This window comes from Macrobrachium nipponense, chromosome 40, assembly GCF_015104395.2.
Source record: "Macrobrachium nipponense isolate FS-2020 chromosome 40, ASM1510439v2, whole genome shotgun sequence".
In the NCBI taxonomy this organism is placed as follows: domain Eukaryota; kingdom Metazoa; phylum Arthropoda; class Malacostraca; order Decapoda; family Palaemonidae; genus Macrobrachium; species Macrobrachium nipponense.
In genome coordinates this window covers 49238929-49260918 of record NC_061101.1, presented here as the reverse complement: position 1 = coordinate 49260918, position 21990 = coordinate 49238929, and the positions used below count along the sequence as shown (strand labels likewise).

Genomic DNA, 21990 nt, shown 5'->3' with positions numbered 1-21990 from the left:
TATATATATATAATTTAATATATATACAACTACAGTATCTATAATCCTGTATTATTGTCTTTTTACTAAAAGAAATCTATAATCATCTTTTATAAAGCGTTTTGCGAATTTTTTCGTACGAAATACCTTTATAGAGTAGTCCCCAACGCCTGACTTTAGCAAAAATGTATAACTTTAATCTATTTGAATAACTATTGAAACTCAGAGCCAAGGTAGGAAATAGTACGGTCATTCACAAAGTATTATTTTGTACATAAAAACGCACTATAAAACCTGCCCTTTACCAAAATTAACCACAAGTTAAAAAAAACACGGCGACTCGTAATAAATAACGTTGGTCTGGAAAAATTTCTAATCGGGTAAAAATCCATCATTCTTATCTTGATAAAAAAAAAATCATCCCTAGCCATATGGCTTTCCCATGAAATTCTCAGTACTGTACTTAAAATGTCCCAAAAGTCGAGATAATAACGTCTGCAGACAAGTAACCAGTGTCTCTAAAAGCCCCGTCCATATGGTCGAACTCTGTTCGATGTGACGTCAGAAGCGGGAAACGTCGGAACCTTACCCGCAGTTTCTCCGCTTCTGACGTCACATCGAACAAAGTCTGTCTGGCAAAGTTCGACCGTGTGAACGGGGCTTAAAATGCTATCAGAAATGAGAAGTTACAATACAATTTCGTCTGTCGGAATCGGAGAATTTTACACGAAAGTAGAAGCCAGATAGACTAGAAAGTGTCTGGAGAAGATAGAAGCGAAGTTACAAGATTCTTATTCAGACATGCTCTTATGATGAAACAGTGTTGATTGAGGATGGTATATATGAACTCAGAGATGGCTTGAGAGTTTTTGGAAGTATGGATGGTCGAATCAGGGGCACTTGCACAGAAGAGGCAAAAGATATATCATAAGAAGTAAAAATGCAGATGAAAGACTAGAACCGCAAAGAGCTATTAGATGAAAATCTAGATATGCGTTTGCAGAAAGGATGCGTTGTCAGGTGCAGGAAGTTTGCCTTATAAAACTTCATGCGAGAGTGTAGTAGATTACTTGTGATATCAAGAAAGGAGATGAAGATTTTGAAGGCCCAGAGTGGACTCAACTACAAAAGAAGGAGTTGTCGTGAGCAGAAAGTTTGCTTCATAGAACCTCATTCCAGATCAATAGAATGCTTGAGAGATATTAAGAAAGGAGACACGAGACAAGACTCTCTGAAGGGGCAGAGTTAACTCAATTTTGGTATGAAGCTGGATTCCGTAAATCTTTCCTGGCAGAAGCCACACTGGGAATCCAAAATAGGAGGGCTGAGTAAATTTCCGACGATTCAAGAGATCACAGAAGTTAGTCTGATTAGATAAGAGTACTAAGCATTACAGGATGATACCTTTCTTTTTGCCTTCTTCTTTTTTATAACCCAAGATCTTCAGCACTTGCGTTATGTTAGTCATTAATTTTCAAACTGAAGCAACATACTTTTATTTTCAACAGAAGATTGCTGGGCAGTTGCTAGTGTTACTACCTCTGATCGCTTTGGCGAGAGCGGAAGGTCAGTGTAAAGCTGAAATTACTGCGAAGTGCCCTACAATAGATCCTGCAAGTAAGTTGGCTATCATACTCCACAATAAAAATGACATGAGCATATTCAAATACACAAGCCATTTCCCCAACAGAGGGGATTTCCTTACAAGGATAAGGGGTACTGCTACATTCACATTGAAGGCTTTTCAGAAGTGACATTTACCTCTATCCTGAACAGGTCATTTATCTACCATTATCTAACCCTTTCTAATCTTCCCTTACTACCCTGATCCATCCACAACCTACACTAACCTTATTACTATTCTTCTGTAGATATTATGAAGTACTTTTGAAGCCTCGCTTACACCTACTGACATATCAATGAATATAGAGGAATCCAGATACCTAATAAGAATCATGCAGACCCTATGTTCCTATTTCACACGTCAAGGCACTTAGACCTTGATGTTATATCAAGAAAACTACTAAAATCTTCTTTGTGTATTTTTCTTCGGTAAGCAGCTCCCGTTTATTACCCTGACCCCGACGACTGCAGCGCCTACTGCGAATGCTCTGACCACATAGCCTGGAGGTTCACCTGCGCCCCACAGACGCTCTACGATGAGCGTCTGAAAGTCTGCAACTGGGAACAAAGCGTGGACTGTGGAGACAGGCCTAGACCCACATCTGCACCGGTGAACACGACCGAAGCCCCAAGTCCTTAAGGAAACTGTTCCCATACACACTTATGTTCTGCCAACGTTTATACTTTCCCCTAAACCGAATTTAATATTGGTACAATGTTAACGATGTTCATGAGAAAAATACAACCAGTATCTATCAATGCTTTTTTTTTATTATAATATTTACCACGGTTTGTTTGTTTTTTCTTTGTATGGTGTTTTTACGTTGCATGGACCCAGTGGTTATTCAGCAACGGGTACCAAGGTTTGTGTCACCTGCAACACTTTCCAATTGTCTTCTGTGGCTCAGTTTCACCTTGAATAATCCTTTCTTTCTTTCCCCATTCTACTATCTGTCGTAACAGTTCATTCTTTTTATTTTATGCCTATTCTCACAAACACACTGTTAACCCTACAACCACGGCTTATGATTTTATATACTCCACATGTACTCCTACACCTCTGTCTTTAACCTTAGTCCAAGTTTCATTTTGCGTTTTCTTTTGTGTTCTTGTTAATTTCTAATTGACTTCATATACACAAATTCCATTTACAACAGCGCTTTTACAAAAAATTGAACTTATATCTGTTTTAACTTGAAATGATGTCAGACATAACTAATTTGGTCATCATAATCCAGTAAATTCTTTCCCTCACCATTTTCGCTCTTTCAAGTAGGCAAGATCATCTTTCTTTGGAAACCACGAATTGCCACCAATCAAAGATTCTTAAAGGTTTCTTCATCCTCATTTGCCTCGCGAATTCCTTGACTACCAACAATCCATTTTTTTTCTGTTACCAGTTGCCCATATTTGCATTCAAATACTCTAGCAAAACCACTCATTCATAGCTTTCAAACCCAGTATATAAATATATATGTGCATGTATATATATATATATATATATATATATATATATATATATATATATATATATATATATATATATATATACATATGCATACACATTTTTGTACACCAATCTTCCCCCTGCCACTTCTAAGATGGTGTTTCCAGGACTGGACAACATTCTGGCTCCTTAGTAAGTCTTTAGGGATGAAGTTGCCAGCCCTACACGTTTCCTGCTCCTACCAGATGCTGCTAGCCATTTACAGATGGGTGAACTGATGGAAGACAAGCCAGGAGCGATCCACAGACCTGGCAAACGTGAAGCTCGCATATTTTTTGTAGGAGTAAAGTTAGTGGTCTTTAATTTGGATACTGAGAGCAGGAACTGTGTAAATGAGACGCCGTATTAATGTTGCCAAAATTTAATGTGTGAAATTTTATCGAGCGAAATTAAACAATGGAATTGAATACAGAATTTAGTCTAAGCGCTGGGAGCTATGGTGAGGTCATTCAGCCCTGAAAGATAAAGTGGCAGTCAAAGGGTTAGGAAGGTGTAACAGGAGGAAAACCTCGCAGCTGCATTCTGAATCAGCTGTTAGAAGAGGGTTGAGGAAAGTAAGATGGGAGAAAGAGAATATGAACGGGGCTCAAGTAAAAGGTCAAAATTTTATTCTCGTTTCAAGACGGCACTGGTCTGGAACCACAGTCGACGTTGACGAGCCAGTTGCAAATGTTCTTGGTCGTGTCGAAGGCCTGGTTTTCCCCACAGGTGAAAAGCCAAGCCACCCCATTCGAGCATTCGCAGTACTGTAGGCAGTTGGTAGGGACCGGGTAATAGACGGGAGTGCCTGGCAGAGAGAGAATCAAGGAGACATTATTACTAAGAACACTGGATTGTGGAGTAACCTCCCTGAAGGTGTCGTGTGTTTGTATGGTGCTTTTACGTTGCATGGAACCAGTGGTGATTCAACAACGGGACCAACGGCTTTACGTGACTTCCGAACCACGTCGAGAGTGCACTTCTATCACCAGAAATACCCATCTCTGACTCCTCAATGGAAGGCCCAGGAATCGAACTCGCGGCCACCGAGGTGGCAGGCCAAGACCATACCGATCACGCCACTGAGGAGCCAAGATGTCGTGTGACTGGAACATCAGAAGTTCATTATTCTCCTTGCAATTCAACCATCCACTTAATTTGATTTATCCACTTGTTAATTTGTTAGTTTGTCTGTTTTTCTAATAACTGATCCGTTTTACTTCTTTCGAATGAGCACCATATTCTTTGCAAGCTTGAATTTTCTTCACTCAATGGCCCCTGCGGTGGGCTCGTTTCATATGAATAAGCTTAATTTTTTTTCAGTAATAAAAAAAGTTACCGATTTCGTTTTCAGCATTTATTGACTAAGTTCTTCACAGTGTGATATACGTTGCGAGTATACAAAGTTGTCGTTGGCACGTAATTAAATAACCAAAGGGAGCGTTCAGGATGAGTATATAACTGTCTACATAAAATATCTGCATGGAAAATAGAAAAATGAAATAGACGAGACTATATCGAATTTAACTTTATAATATTATTGATTATCACACATTAATCTGATTTAATTCCATTCGACAAAGAGAATTATAAAGTTCTCACCTGGGTCTACTGATGGGCACCTGTCCGAGATGCTTTTGTCGCACTGGTCATACCCGACAGCCAGAGACAGAGCACAGAGTCCCGCCAAGGTCCATGCAAACACGACCAGTGTTCTCTGTCAGTGAGAGAGAAGGAAACCACTCAATTGCTAAGTGTGTCAATATCCCGTGTGGGGATTAGGAATTAGGTCTCTAGTACGAATCGCTCTCTCTTTTTCTCTCCAGAGTGCCTCTAAGTTACTTTGGAAACAGAGTTGCTGATATCTCTAGACCCACACGAGTACGAGTTGACTAATCAGAGGAAAGTGTGTGCTTAAACATCAGTCTAAAGGCCTCTGAACTTACCACCATGTTGAAATGTTTGCCTGTGGGGTGAAGCATAAGTTTAAACTGGGTATTTATCGAAGGAAATCAGTCACCTTTTTAAAAATAATTTGGGAGAAAGCTCTGCTATCAGTGGCCATGAATTGTTCCGTACGTCGAGATAAAATAGGGTTCACAACTTCTTGGCAATGTCACATGTTGAGTAAAAGTTACTCCGTGGGAGCCAAAGATACGAGTTGATGGCCAGACTGTTTCTTTTATGACAATATTTCCACTCGACACCAATCCTGCCTTTCCCAGCATATTTCCAGGAGCCGATAGTGCTTGGTTGTGACGTTTACCGTATCTATTGAGATATGAGCACTTTGTCACTAGTGTTGGGTCAGAAAGAACTGGTTTTATTATCTTTTACTCGTAATATTACTTTACCATTTTCCACTGTTATAAATTGTCGTAAGCAATCTGAAATGTCATTCGGTAGCCAGAAATGTACAATGGGAATCCTTTTAAGGAAGACAACAGAACAAAATATCTTGTTAAGCTTTTGTGAATGTTGGAAGCAGATCTCACGTGCTATAGCGTTGAAAAAAAAGTGCAAAATAGATTAACAGATGAACAAACTTAAACTTGAGAGGTAGTCTGGCTACAACCTGTTTCATGTTGAGAAGAGGCTCTCGGGAAAACACATGATATTCACGATTGCCATTAAGCAACGAATCATGAATAACTGAAAGATTCCACTGCAGACGCCTGGAAGTTCCTTGGGTGAAGTCAACTCCATCGAATATATTTACTGAAATTCATTTTCATTCAATGAGTGATGCTGTTCAACCCGTTGCAAGCAAGCAACATGGCTAAAGGCGCCTCCAAGACTCACGACCAACCAATGTCGCTGTTTTTAAATATTTCCAGATGCTAATAGATCAGTCATGGTCTAGTCTGTAGCAGATGTGATAAAGACCTAGTACAAGCATTCCTCTTGCATTTGTGCTGGAGTATTTCGTCTTACCAGTGTGTGTGTGGCTGCTGATATTTCCGTTGAATAGGAATGACAAGCACACAAAAATAAACGTCGTTGGTCTTTCATAGTCTCTGTACGACGAAAGGCCGCGAGTGTCTGGTTAAGGGTTGTAAGCTGGAAATATTCTTTATTGATACTGATTAATTCAGCCCCTTCCATTGTTTATGAGCCAAATTTAAGTAATAACTAAGGATGACTAACCCGAAATCTTTCAAGACAAGAGCGTTATTGAGGGCGGCAATTTCAAATCCATTGTACTTCAGTTGACGTTGACCTAGGCCTAGGCTATGAATTTAGGTAAATGGTAGACAATTGACGATATTGGGTTGCAGCTTGGTGGAGGGGGTGGGGGGCATGAAGCTAACGACCTCATCCTCCCCACCCCACCCCCCCCCCCCCCTCCCAAAAAAAAAGACTAAGAACCGGAAGGTTAAGAATTTCTGAAGTAAACACTTTAAGGAACAATCCACACACACACACATATATATATATATACATATGTATAGATATAATATAAAATCATATATATATATATATATACACATGTGTACTGTATGTATATGCATATTGTACATCCAGCTATCATATATATATATATATATATATATATATATATATATATAGGTTTATATATATATATTATATATATATATATTATATATATATAAATGAGTTGTCCGTTCACGTACTGAATGAACATTCATACATGAAAACTCCTTTTTACTCATGTTAGCACAAACATACATGTATACTGCTTATACATAGGATATTTGTATACTAATCTGCACCAGCATGTAACTACTCTTACGTATGTGCGCATGCGTTATCATTAAATTAAAAACGTATAAACACTGATACGATTGCAATGTGGATAAGCTGGGATTGGTCTGCTTCTCTCAAAATTGGAACAATGTTAGAGGTTAAATCTAAGGCTTAGCCTAAATTCTATCGGGCAAGAATCCTTATCAATACTGTGTCTTAACGGGTAAAACAGACTGGATTTGAGTGATACAAGATACAATACTTATTCTGATTGTAATAATCCTATTTACGTTGTTACTACTTAAACACCATTCTTCCACGTAACCTAATTATATTCGAGCGTTAAAAAGATTAAAGAACAGGAATAAATAACAAACTAGATCACCTGAAGAAAAGCAACCCCAACACACGCTGGGGTCGCTGTTCTTCAGGTGGAAAATATTGGGGTCGCTTTTCTTCAGGTGAGGAATTAACAGGGATTATAGTAAGGCCATGGTGGAACGCGCTTCGCGCCTTATCCGCATATTTAAAGATTCTTGGCAAGCTCGGTATGTTCTGGCAAGAGGTAATATTGCGCTGCGCGCACTAGCCACAGGGGTTACAGTAGGTTTGATTATTTTTGTACTGAAATTGCAATACAATACGCTTTTAATTAACTATTGATTGTCTAAATTTGTTTTTAACAAATGTTTAATAAAGCAGTTTTTTAATTAATATATATCTATTTTTTTTCTCCTTTCTTCTATAATATTATGAGCTAAAGTGGGTCACCTGAAGATTGGAGACACCAATAAGCAGGGGGTTGTTATCTTCAGGTGGAAAATATTGGGGTCGCTTTTCTTCAGGAGGAAAAATATTGGGGTCGATTTTCTTCAGGAGAGGTATTAGGGGTCGCTAATCTTCAGGTGATCCCTATTTTCAACCAACAATCATTTTTAACTTAATATGGAAAATAATGCGATATCCGCACAATATATCACGTAAAAAAAGCACAGAAACATTTAAGAGGAATTAACTGCTGACAGTAATTCTCTACTCTATTTTTTTCCATCTGTCTACTCGCCTGTGGTGTTTGCGTATGGTAACACTGCGTCCCGGCCTTTAGATAGTTACGCTATGTGTAAGCTTTAGGTAAATAAAAGGATATCTGGGAGTACATTTGCAACTGAAAAGTGTTTTAATAATTACTGTATGCGAATTACACCGTTAATATTCGAAATAGGATATTGTTATTATTGTTGTTGTAACCTGAATGTAACTATCTGAAGCCCGGGACGCAGTGTTACCATACGCCCAAACACCACAGGCGGGTGGACAGATGGAAAAAACAGAGTATAGTCACAAATGCATGTACTGGAAACCGCTTATATATGATAATGACAATAACAATAAAAAGTTGAACTAACGCCAAAAACCTAAACCACTAAGGACTGCCAATAAAAACAAGGCGTGATCCGACCTCCTGCTTACTCGGGGCGCGTGCAAGATTTTCCCCCTTCACGCATAATTTGTAAACATTCCTTACTTAACGTGAAGTGGTCTTCATAATTAATACTCGTAATTAGTATACCACTCATACTCACAAAAAAAATCAAATAAAAAGGACACAAACTAAACACGTTCAAATAATCTCAGTTATAAGTGGAAACAATAACTGAACATAAATATAGCCTCTAAATTCAGTGCATTAAATGAATTAAAAAGTGCTAAAATCTACGGCCAAATAGCCCGTCGTTTCACCAACGAAAACTTTAGAAAATACGGTATATTTTATAGGAAATAGTTTTTCTGTATTGTTTAACAAGCACATTTATTTTTACATTTTCATTCTAATAAATAAATCATAAACATCCTATCCTAAAATTCTTGTATCTGTAACTCAACGCAAAAGACCCTTTTCAGACCTTTTAAAGATTTCCTATCCCCCAACAACAACAACAAAGAAGTTTGTAGGTTTACTCCCCAAGTAAGTGATAACAATAAAATAAGACTGAAATACACTTATATGGAACAATAATAAGCCTTACCAAGAGACTGTCATTTTTATTTTTTAAATCCGGGGCACTTCACTAACAGCTACGCAAAACACTTATTCTCGTTTTACTCAGTACAAACTAAGAAGCAAGGATGACACATTTTAACTAAATCTACTGGTATAAGACTGCCATCTATTGGTAAGATGCTACACTATAAAGCTCTAGACTGCCATCTATTAGACGGATGCTACACTATAAAGCTTTATTTCTAAAGATAGATATTATTATAACAGAGCCATCAGAAATTTAACAAAGAAAATAAATATATACGTACAATAAATATGAAAAAGCTATAACAAATTTGTTAATAAATAAATGTGTTAGGTAGTTTATGTGGCCATTGCTAATATATAGTGACACAAAAAGCGAAACAGATTCCGCATCAACTTCGTAATTTACTTCACGTTAGCAACTCTCTATCTAACAAGTTAGAGGAAGTGTTAATTCAACAAAGTCAGTTCATGTCCTCAGTCAGGAAACCCGTGATTTACTGCATCGACTTTACTTGTCTCGTTACTGTCCGAGATATCCTCTCCCCTAAACTTCCCCCCTTACATTCAGATCCCTTTCATGTAGGAGAATCCCATCTCTCTCCTATAAGGACTTCGCTCATCCACAGCCACGCCACGTTTGGAAGGATCTCGCTTCCATAGTTAACCATGTGAAGGTCTGTAATTCTCTTATTTCTCCGTAAGTGACTTTCGTCTCCTTCTACTAACTAGGGAATTCTCTCTAATTTCTGTTTCCAAAATCGAATAAGTTTTTTGGTGTTAAAAGGTGAATGGAGCATTACCTTCGGGTTTGGGCGGCATTTTGTTTACTCACTTTTCCTGCATACTTTTCTCCCCATACAACAGTTTGTAACAGTGTAAAATGGAAAATGCAAACTGGCTATTATATAACAGTGCATAGCAATGGAAAATGCAGTCTGACTCTTATACAACAGTTCATAACAATGGAAAATGCAAACTGACTATTACACAACAGTTTATAGCAATAGAAAATGCAGACTAACGCTTATACAACAGTGCATAACAGAAAATGCAGACTGAGTTTTATATAACAATTCATAATAATAAAAAATACAGACTGACTTTTATACAGCAGTGTAACAATGGTAAATGCAAACTGACACTTATACAACAGTTCATAATAATGGAAAATGTAGACTGACTCTTATGCAACTGTGCAACCGTTCGTCACAACGGATAACGCAGACTGACTTTTGAACAACAATTCACATAACAATGGAAAATGCAGACTGACTCTTATACAACACTTCGTAACAATGGAAAATGAAGAGTGACTCTTTTACAACCGTTTACATCAATGAAAATTGCAGACTGAATTTTCAGATAGCTTACGACAATATATAACACAGGAAGGAGTCCAGTAACATTACGAACAAAAGATAAAAAAAGCCAATTCTTTGTGACCCAACGCTAGTGACTAAGTGTACAGTTGGACACAGGTTTCCCTGGTACACCGTCTTGCGAGACTTCGAAAAATTACATGGTAACAGTGTTTACTGAGGGAGATGGGGGGGAGAACCCCTTCTCTGCTAACAAGAGTTCCACCAATAAGTTCTGAGTTCGTTTGGTGGCGGAGTTATTAGGAATGGTTGGAGAAAGAAAGACACACACACACACACACACACACGGAGTAAAAAAAATCTGAGCAGTTTATATCGTTGTAATGAAGATTGTTGTCTCACTTGTAATATAAGTTTGTTTATTAATGTTCCATTTAACTTTTGGCCAAGACGTTATCTTACAACCGTGTCTATTATTATATATCGGTCATATTCATTACACAATACTTAAAATTGATCAACATTTTAAAGTTATATTGGTATTGCCGAAAATCACGAACATCATAACAGGATAGTTTAACCTTATCACGTAAGCCAAGTTTACGGCATTGGTTGCAGTGCGTTTCCTATCTCTCTCTCTCTTATACTAGCTAACTTATTACATCTCTCTCTCTCAGCTATACTAGCTAACTTAGTGATAAGAAAAATCCCTGCGCTCAGTATGCAGTTCTGATATGTCATTAGTGTATTCAGGAGAGGATCAGTGACCCAATAATATCGAAGATTGCCCTTCCTGACAATACCCATAATCATAACCAAAGCAAAGAAATTTCTCATCTCTGATCCTGTAATGTCATAAACTCTTGTTCCCTTGAGTGATCGCTTGATATATTAGCCCATTTCATAACATAAAATTAACGATTGGATCTCTCTACAGTCAGTTCCATTATAGAATTATCAAAAATAGAATTAAAACAAAAAAACTTATTCCTGATATACTATCATCAAAATCGAAGGGGTGTGCGAAAAAAAATTATCGCCACTAATCCTTTGCCACACAGGATTAGCTGGTTTGACGTTTCTGACAACCTCCTAGGCCACCCTCCCCCGCGTAGTTCATACAAATGGAAGACGAGCAGTGCAAACGGCCAGCAAGACCTCTAATAAGGCACTAAGTAGTACAGAACCAATATCAATACAATAAGCTATGAAGGCGCACAAAATTAAAAACTTAAGAACGTCACATGACGTAAACAACTGTATGGGACGACTTCTGCAACACGTCATATGACGTGGTTGACATTTTAAGGGTTAACTGTTGTTTTTTCTAAAATTATATATGCACTGATATATTATAGAGTATATATTTCGTTGACCTCAGGTGATAGGTGAAGTCATTTGGGCTTTCCTTATAGTGGCTGACATAAAGAGAGTATCATCTACTGAATTGACAGTTACCTTTTAAAATGTCCCACAGAGCATATGACCCCTATACTCAGAAACGTCAACGACGGCCAAAAAATATGCCACATTTTTACTCTTGTTCATATAACTTAGGTTTTACACCAAAGATACACTGAAAATATCAGTAGGATATAAAGCATACATTTCAAATAATGGAAACTATTTTTAATAGACTTCTAGAAGCTAATAAGCGAAAAATAAGTGGCGAAGTATCATATCTGTATCGGCTACACCACAGAGAACAAAGTATACAGGTAAGGCCCCGTCCACACGGTCGACCTTTGTCCGATGTGACGTTAGAAGCGGAGAAACAGCGGGAAAAGTCAGAACTTTGCCACATTTTCTCCGCTGCTGACGTCACATCGAACAAAGTTCGTCGAGCAAAGCTCGGCCGTGTGGACGGGCCTTAATGGCAATTTGCCAATACTGTTACGGACCTCACTGTATGATAACAGTGCTCGGCGAGTCATTCAGTTCTATAATTCAATGCTGTTAACAAGAAACGGTGATTAGGAAGACATCAAAAGCATGTGGGGCCTGAGTAAGTAGGAAAGTTTACTGCAATACTCTCAATATTGTATGGAGGCATTATGCCATTTTTTTTACAGATACTTCGAACATTATATCAAGAATATCATGGTTATAATAAAACTTGTTGTGAATTATGTTTATTAAAACATATCAAATAACTAGTGAGAACAAAATGAGAACATTTTAGGTCCTATTACAAAAAATATATCATATTACAATCTAATACCTTGACCATCCACCCTCTCTCTGTCACTTCCCTCAATCTGTCGGGCATCGAATGAACAAGGTTGAAAATTTGCTGCGGTCTCGTCTACAAATTTTCCACTGAGAGTTGATGTAAGCCATGATTGCTGTGTTGTTCTCATGTTCCATTTTCCATGTGATCCATCTGGGCCCACATGTGTTCAATCACATTCATATCTGCTCCTTTGCTTGGCCATTCAAGAAGAAGCAGGTTATCCTGTCTGGCAAACCACTCTTGAACAACGTGAGCAGTGTGAACAGGATGGGCCCTGTTGGGAAGGGAAAATTCCTTTCTCGTAACGAAGGCAAGAAGGAGGTTTGCAGCAGCTCAACATACTTAGCTGCTGTAAATCGTCCCTCGACTCGGAACACATCACCCATACCATGCAGACACACCCAGCCCCATACGTTGCAGGTGACATGGCCAGATCGAACCACCTCAACGATGTTACGGGGTTCATATCTGAATGAGAGAAAAAAATGGGGGTGTATAATATAAATCATATATATATATATATATATATATATATTGATATTATATATATATATATATATATATATATGATATATATATAAATATATATATAAGGGTTGCTCTCGAGCAGCCCTGATAATGGCATCATCCTCAGCTGGGGTGGTTTTCCGTGGACCACCTGGCCTAGCTAAGAGAACATATTATCTTAAATGTTTAACTTATAATTTATACAACATCGCAATCAATTCTAGATTCTTCGAATTTTGTACTCGATGGATTAATCATAATTTAGTAAACATGGCTGTATATTTTTGGTTTCAAAAGCATATCAAATAGAACGAGATTACATATATCCCTAATATTCTCAATTTGGTTGGTGGTTATTAAAACTGTAAATCATTCCTGAGCCATCACTGAAATGACATTTAATAAATAAACTATAGCTATCAAAAGACACACAATGACTGACGGGGTGGGCACAAATAAATGCTTATAGGCTTAATTTTACCGAGACAACTCAATCGACTATCTAACTTTGTTCATGGTTGAGGTCGGCAAGGGCTAACCACCCACCGGTGTGGAATTATGGAGGTGCACCTGAAATATTACTGTGGTGTTGGAATGGCTGTGGATATCTGTAGTCTAACCAAAATTATAATAGCGAGACGAAATACATTTAGGAAAGAAACTTTCATATCAAATAAGCAAGATTAAATAACCATGAACAATGTAACATATCCACCAATCATTCAGCATAAACAACTTACGCAAGTCGTTCAAGTTCCCAATCTCCTCCCACCTTCTTATCCATAACTGTACCGTGGTGGGGGACACACCAACATCACGTGCAATGGCTCGTATCGAGAAACAATTGTCGCGTAAAGTGACAATTCGTCCTCGCAGCGCCAGATTTGTGTCCCTTCGATTCATGGTGAGTGGTTATGAAGTCTAACCCTTTTAAAAATCCTGCTGACGACCTCACCTCCGTTGGGATTCAGACTCGAGTCGAGTAAAACAATACCATGATTCATATATCATTATATCGTTCCTTGATTGTAGGATTAGCCAATAGGGATCAGAATCACCATGGTATGAAATAAAGATACTACTGTTGAATATAATATTGCTCACATAATTATTGTTCCTGTTAATAATTCCATTGAGAACTGAATACTAGTTGAGCACTGCTTCGTAAAATGAGCTCGGTAAAAGTGTTCGCGAATTCTCTAACCTATCTCTCTGTAACTAAGATTCGTATAAGTACGAGATTTTGCTATAGTGTACTACACCAGTACCGTAATTTATAAGAGTATCATGAATCACAAATTATAAAGAATAGACACTTGTCCTGTACGAAGAGGCAAAAGGCTCGATTAGTCAGAAATGGATATGACACAACCGTATAAAAAAATTCGCCTACCCTCTCCCTCCACCCCCGCTTCCATCCCCTTCCTCTTCCTTCCCTCACATCTCCTCCCCCTCCTCTCTCTCTCTCTCTCTGAATGTTACTTCAGTTTAAGTATATTTTGTACGATTTTTTTTATCTATCCATCTATCTAATCTAATAATAATAATTTACAATATTGTTTATATCTAACTATTCACATGGTTGTTACCTGCAGCAAGGCTGGCATTACGGTGCGGTACGGCGCGGTTGATATGTATACGGTAAGGAATTACGCAACGACAATTTTACCAAAGTTACGGCACGGTATAGCTCAGGTACGGAAAAAAATGTGCAAAAAACAAGGGAACAATATTAATAATTATTATAATAATAACCAGTTTTTTACTATATTCTTAGCATCAGCATCAGCAGCAGTAGTAGTAGCTATTACTATTTTTATCTTAAGGTCAAATTGTTTTTCTTTCTTTAGTGACTATTGACTTGGGTAAGGAGTAAATGATTATAATTATTAGAGTGAGAGATATCTGCATGTATGGTGGAGTAGTAGAAACGATAGATACTGTGATTGATGGTAAAGCTACTGTTATACTTGTGTTTGGTTACCTTCTTCGCAATCTTCATTTGGACTCAGGGCATCAGCCATATGCTTGTATTACGAAGGTGAAGAAGAGATGGCCGCCTAGGAACATAACTGTCGGCATGGTAGCAGAAATCCGTTTGTCACGCAACTTTTCAACTTTTTTTTTTTCAGCATAGAGAGAGCCGCCAATGCTACAAATTGGTTTTGAATAGGTAACTGGTATAGTTGCTCTATGTGTTACAAATAAAAATTGAGCATTTTTACCGGACATTCATTTGAGTTAAAGACTTGATTTATACCGAAAAAATTATATCAAAATCTCATACTGATACCAGTCTTCATTACAGTGTTATTGACCAAAAACTTGACTGCACTGTCTGTGAAACCCACAGTTAGAGAGCTTTACCAATTACAAATAAACATTACCTTTTATCTGAAATGTTTCTAATTATACGTTTTGAAGTTAACTGTAATTGCGGTTGTTTTTTATTTATACCTAATGGTAATTGTAATTGTAACTGAAAAGTTCAAATAATAAAGTACTTTATTTGAAATTGTTATCCTAAAGCAGCCCTCTTACTTTTCGAGAACTCATCTTCACCAAATGCAACAGAGAGATGTTTTGAGTCGCTACCCAATTTATTTATTAAATTATTAAGGGAGAATCTTAACAAGCCAGGTACCAATTCTAAAAAAAAAAACTTTATTCCATTTATTTCCTTTTTTTTTGTGCAAAAACTTTTGTGAAATTTTTTTATTTTTTTCCAATATTCAAGTTTTGTATTTCAGTATTATTGAAGTTGTAATTGTTATTCGATAACAGGTCAGGTAAGTTATGATTCTAATTGTAATAGACATAAAGCAAACGTAATTACCCTAACCAGCTTATATTACATAAGATATGCGACAGTAGCTACTTCATACGAAATGGAGAGCAGCAAAAAATAATGGGAACAAAAATAAAATAAAAATTTATGCATATGGGAGAAAACTGATTAGAAATTCAGTGATTTTTCCACTACACTTCGGCTTCTCTCGGGGCACCTGTGAATTGTTCAATCTTTAATAAATCGACTTTATCTTTCTCGGATCTATGTGGTTCTGCACCCTTATTTGGCCAGGCAACCAATTCAAATCCTCTCGACCCTGAAACCATTCCTGGACTATTCTGGCCGTATGGATGGGGCAGCCGTCATGAATGATAATTCCGCTGTTGAAGTGAAGGGAGGAAGAAATCCTGAAGAATTTTAAGGTATTTTTCAGTCTGGTGATATCACATATACCATGTAAGGAAATCCAGGCCCACACGTTTACGGTTACAAGCCACTCCTCGCCACTTCGTAAATGTTTCCTCGGTGGTATCTGAAGGAAAACAATCTGAATTTTTTACAATTTACGCGTGCTTTCCGTAAAAGGGAAAAATAATGATATATCGTTTGGGGAAATGTAATGCTAAGTAACAAACCCTGCATTAGGATAATGTTTATTCATCTATGAGGATTAATACTTATTACAAGTTTGCCTCCTCCAACCAATCTATACACTAAAAACAGCTCGAAAGCTGATTAGTAGAATTCACGTTAAGAGAGGAACAGCACCACCTTTAGTAAAACAGTGTTTCAAAACAGACAATTAACAATGAACAGTAATGACCTGAGATGTTGCAATGCCAGTAACAGCCAATCAATCAATCAGTCCCAAGTAATCGTGTGATTTAATATATCACTTTGTTCGGTGATAACGATATCACTGCTACAGCACCTCTATTACACGCTAACAAATTTGTCACCCAATCATGGCTAGACTGAGGTGTTGTATAAATTTTGATAGGGCTTCTGTCCTTTGCTAGTAGTATTCGTTATAGTCTCCAAATGAACAGCAACATATTGTCGCTCTACGAGAAAGTGGACTTTCAATAGGTGCTGTTGCACAGCGTCTTGACGTCTCCCAACAACAGTAAATAAATGGAAAAGGAGGCAAGCTTAGACTGGGAAATTGACCGACTTTGGATAGCATTATTTATTTCATTTATTTATTAATTTTAATTTTTAAACTATGAACCTTATAAACCCGTGAAATTATGAAACCTAACAAATACAGTGCCTTGGTCCTGTTGAACTCTAATAGTGATTCTTTCTCTTTACTTCCCAGAATACCAAATAGCGTTCCCATAAGTAAAAACAGGCTATAATTAATCTTGATTATCTAGGTATCTGCATGTTAATTCCGTATTCAGTTCGAAGACCTCCACCACGAATGACCACCCGTGAGGATAACGACGACATTCGACGAGCAGCATGAGAAGATCGTTTTACCAATACTATTGCTATTGTGAACGTCTGGCATTAAATGTTAGGCTATGACGGTGCGAAGACGTCTGCATGAGGCAGGAATACCTCATAGAATTCTTGCCAAGAAGGAATTCTCGGCATCGAGCTGATAGGCTGCCTTCGTTTCAACAGTTCTGTGGGGGAGGATATGGAATTTTGGTCTCGAGTCGTATGCAGTGACGAAAGGTCTTTTACTAGCAGAAGTCACGGCAGAATACATAACTGAAGACCGAGTAATATAAGGTGAGTTTCTAAAATCATTAATAACAGTCAGACTATAATAATTATAAGCAAGGGAATAATTATAATCAAAAGATAATAATTGGTCAATAACCATGTATTTTCCGCTAATTGAATTATTGAATTATATTGCCATTGACATGGAATCTTGCTGTTCCCTTTATTATCTATTCATAATCTGGGTATACTCTATTGAATAAAGTTATTTATTCAATAAAAGTAAAACATATGTATATAATAACAAATAGTTATTCAATTATTATACATAGTTTTACTTTCATCTTTTATTGAAATTTTCATTATAAACTTTGTAATTAATTTTTGGAATAACAACTGAATGCGCTACTTCACTGTTTTCCGCTTATCTCCGGGAGGAAAAGGGTAAGGAAAGAACCGCGCGACCAGGCCTGGCTAACCTCTAACCTCTACGGTCACAGACCATTGACTGACAGGCCTTCTATCTCTCGGTGGCCACGCCAAGCAGAGGAGAGCACGCGGAAATACAAACCCCCCCCCCCCCCCCCCCCCCCCCCCCCCCCCCCCCCACCCACTGGCGTTAGTTAAGACTTGACAAAATGGTTTGAGAATTTTACAATGTATATTTACGTAACTGGTAAAGTTTAAGGTTTAACTAGACGCTAATGGCTGAAATTAAACGTATTGTTTTTAATGTTAACACAAGCTTGGATAAAAGTCCCGTTAAAAAAATCCTATGTCCACTCGTTTTATTCTGTTTTTTATCAAAGCATAATGGCCCTCCATTTAATTTATTTCGCCATGTTAATAAAGATCGACATTTGTTTTTTATTTTCAGTTTAATTTATTTCGAATTCGGACCGTTGACTCCGTCACGGGAATCTTCCCCCGCCTGGGGTTCTTTATTCCCCCCCCCCCCAACCCCCCCCACCCCCACCCCCTCTCGTCTTCTATCGCTCTCTAACTCTCTCTGAACTCGGGAATTCAATTTCAACGACAAAGAAAGTGTTTATGACAGAGAATATACGATCCGTGTGCTTGGCTACACCACCCGTTCCTTAGACAACTAAAATTAAATAACGAAAATGGAGAGGTTTGAAAGTTGGCCAAAACGTAAGATTTTATATATAATATATAGTATATATATAATATATATCGATATATTATATATATATATTATGATATTTATTTAAAATATAAATTAATTATATATACTATATATAATATATAATTATATACATTCTAACCAGCAGTCTTTCTTTTGCATTCTATATTTTAAATTAATGACTCGATTGAAAATTAAATGTGGTGCAATACTTGTAAGGCTGATTCTAGAAGGTGAGACAATTCATCTCTCACTCTCTCCTCTGCGCTCTCCTCCTCCTTCGCAATAATTCTACAAAACGCCAGACAACAGCGATAGCTATTGTTAATATATCCAGGTCGTATTTTCCTCTTGAAACGGTAGAAAGATGCCATGAGTGAAATCGATCCAAGTATTGAAAGATATAAAAAAAGTGGATGTCGGCGGGAAGACTCTCTTAAACTCAGTGATGACAAAACCGAGTGTATTGCCTATCTGGATATGATAGTATATTGTAATGCACTATGAAAATGTGAAGGACACTTCCAAAGAATAACTATGGCTCGTCATCCATAAGCATTGTAGCGGTAGTGAGGAATTTGGTTGTGTTCATGACCTTGGTGCGTCAGCCAGTACTGTATCATGAAATGGGTTTAAACTCCCATGCCAAAACGGGCTTGTTCACCTGGGCATCCCGTAACACGCAAATATACAGAGAAAATGAGAGAATTAAACAGAAAATAAAGAGGGTATCAGTACACAGTAAAAGAGTGTTACTGTAGCGATTTTCAGTCCCCTCTAAGTAACTGACACATTTGCCCATTATTCCCTCACTGAAAAATTCAAAGAATAATTTAGTTTCCAATCCATTTGACCATGTGTCGGTTTGTCCGGCTCAGTATTATGGTACCGAGTGCTTACACTATTATATATACTATTAAAAGCCCCCATTACACGTATCCGGTTTATTCCACTGCCAACCTGGCTATGGCGCCGTAGGAAAAATTTCTGGCCTACGGCTAGAGTTATTACACGTATTTTGAACGGCCGGTGGCAAGTGGGTGAGTGTGGCATGTGTGGTGGAGGAGTGACATGTCTTCTCTCGACGACAATCTCGTTGCTATTGCTCTAGCGTGCTGTTTGAAGGTGAAAACAAGAAAAAGGAAGATGATGGTCCAAACATTGGCTGCGTAACAAAAATACTCTCATGTTAACTTAATGAAGAACTAGCACTAGCAAAAGATGACTGGTTTAACTACATGCGAATGGTTCATGACACATATTTGGAACTCTTAAGTCAGGTATCACCTTTAATAGAAAAAAAGGACACTTGCATGAGCGTCTTTCAGCCACTTTGAGATTTCTTGCTACAGGAAGAACATATAGCGATCTAAAGTTTACAACAATTATATCGCAGCCTTCTCTCAGTGCATAATCCCAGAAAACATGTGCAGCAATCTGCAAATGTTTAGGCCCAAAATATATGAAGGCAAGTTTATTTTGCCACAAATAACTAATTTCTTGTTTAGTATGAAACATTCATACCAGGTTAATTTAAAAAAAAAAAATAAAGAAGTTTCAAAACTTTATTCCAGAGTATCCAAGGTTCATAAATGTACAGGTGCAGCCTCAGACTGATGTCATACCATACAGGTGAGCAATTACACGCTAACGTCCTCAGTCGTGACGTACGACGGCCGTACGCCAACTTTAGTACTGGCGAAAGTTCATCCGGACCGGACATCGGGTGAGCGTTCATAGGCCAATTTGCTATCACAGCTCCGGCTTGAACATATGCTAGCGTCGCCGGACCGACGGCGCCGTAGGAAACCGGATAAGTGTAATAGGGGCTTAAATTATAGTCGCAACTACTGCGTACGCTGCTCACGGGATTACGGTCAAGATTGGAACAGTGGAAGGAAGGAAGTTTGCTATAGATACTGTTGCGTCTGTATTTTGTAATTATCTGGAAGTTCGTTTTGTTTATGGAATGCAACTGTTTCTGTTTTCGAGTGACCAGCTTGTTTAATGAATGTTATTTCTCCATTTGCAGAATGTCTCGTTGCACCCGGTGGCGTTGCAGAAGCAATCGCTCGGTGAGTACCAGTTATTATTATGTGCTTTAATTATCCTTGGGAAGGTAAAGCAGAAAAAACTGCAACAGGTTTCACACATACATACACACACACACACACACACACACACACGTACGTCATGATTTGTAGTATCCTGCACAAATCGTAATTATCCCTAATCTTCCTGTTTCGTTGGGAAGGAATTTAAATTTGTATTAGTTTGCTAATCCAACAATTTTGTTTTTTCACTTTTAACTGTTGACTCCCCAGTGGTGAAATGCTTGGTACTTTTTCTCTTGTTTATCAATATAGATATATATATATATATATATATATATCTATATATAGATATATATATATATATATCTAATATATAGATATATATATATATATCATATATATATATATATATATATATATAGTATATATATATATATATATATAGTATATATATATATATATATATATATATATATATATATAAGCGAATCCCACAGGATGATAGTCAGAAATCCAAGCGCTTTCGTCTTTACTCAAACATTGTCAAGGAGTTAATGAAGTACAATTGGAGAGAAAGGTCTCAGGTACAAAACAAGATCAAGAATACCAGATGGTTAATTGTCAAAAGGGTAAAATTAAAAGAGATAATCCAGGATTATCGCGAATATCCACACGGTCACAAACCTAACCGAAATTACAAAGTACCTTTACAGTCCAAAACATGTAAAAACTGAATATATTAATTTTATTATAAATTTTTACCTTATATTTCTCTACAACTTTTTTCATTATGAAAGCATCAAGTTTAAATAAACCAAGACTTAAATTTAGAAACATTTCTATTATTTGACTTTATGAAACAAGATTCAATGACATTCCTTTTAACTGTGTCATTACATGGATTAAGGCTCTTGCTTGACTCCAGTTAATAGGATGGTCTAAATCTCTCATATGTACGAATAATGCATTCGACATTTGCCCAGTTCTCACAGAATATTGATGTTGTTTGAGACGTTGTGAAAGAGATTTACCGGTCTGTCCGTAATGGACTTTATCACACTTTTTGCAAGGAATTTCATATATGCAGCCTGGAAGATCTTTAGGGGGGAGGGAATTTTTCATTATTAAACTCTTGACATTAATATTACTGAAAACAAAATTTATGTTAAAAAGCTTTAAAATTCTAGGAATATCTAAAAACCTTTCATCATAGGGTAATTCTAGAATGTTATGCTTACTAAATTCAAGTTTGTCATTAGTTGAATAAAATGTTTTTCTAGCTCTTTTCCATGCCACATCTATAAAAAATCCTTGGGTATTTAAGTTTCAATGCAATATCATAAGTTTTAATTTCAGCGTCAATAAAACGGCGGGCTACAGACATGTGAAGCCCTTAGGAATATCCCAGAACAGAGAATTTAACATTTTGATGGTGATTGG

The 21990-nt window shown here is 37.3% G+C and overlaps 1 long non-coding RNA gene across 1 annotated transcript; it reads right to left on the bottom strand.

Moving 5' to 3' along the window:
* Positions 1 to 3870: 3870 nt before the first annotated feature.
* Positions 3871 to 5169, bottom strand: LOC135212138 (uncharacterized). The gene is made up of 3 exons (XR_010313825.1): positions 5035 to 5169; positions 4691 to 4805; positions 3871 to 3896 (listed from the first exon to the last, which is right to left on the bottom strand). It is a non-coding gene; the product is annotated as an uncharacterized LOC135212138 (long non-coding RNA).
* Positions 5170 to 21990: the final 16821 nt, after the last annotated feature.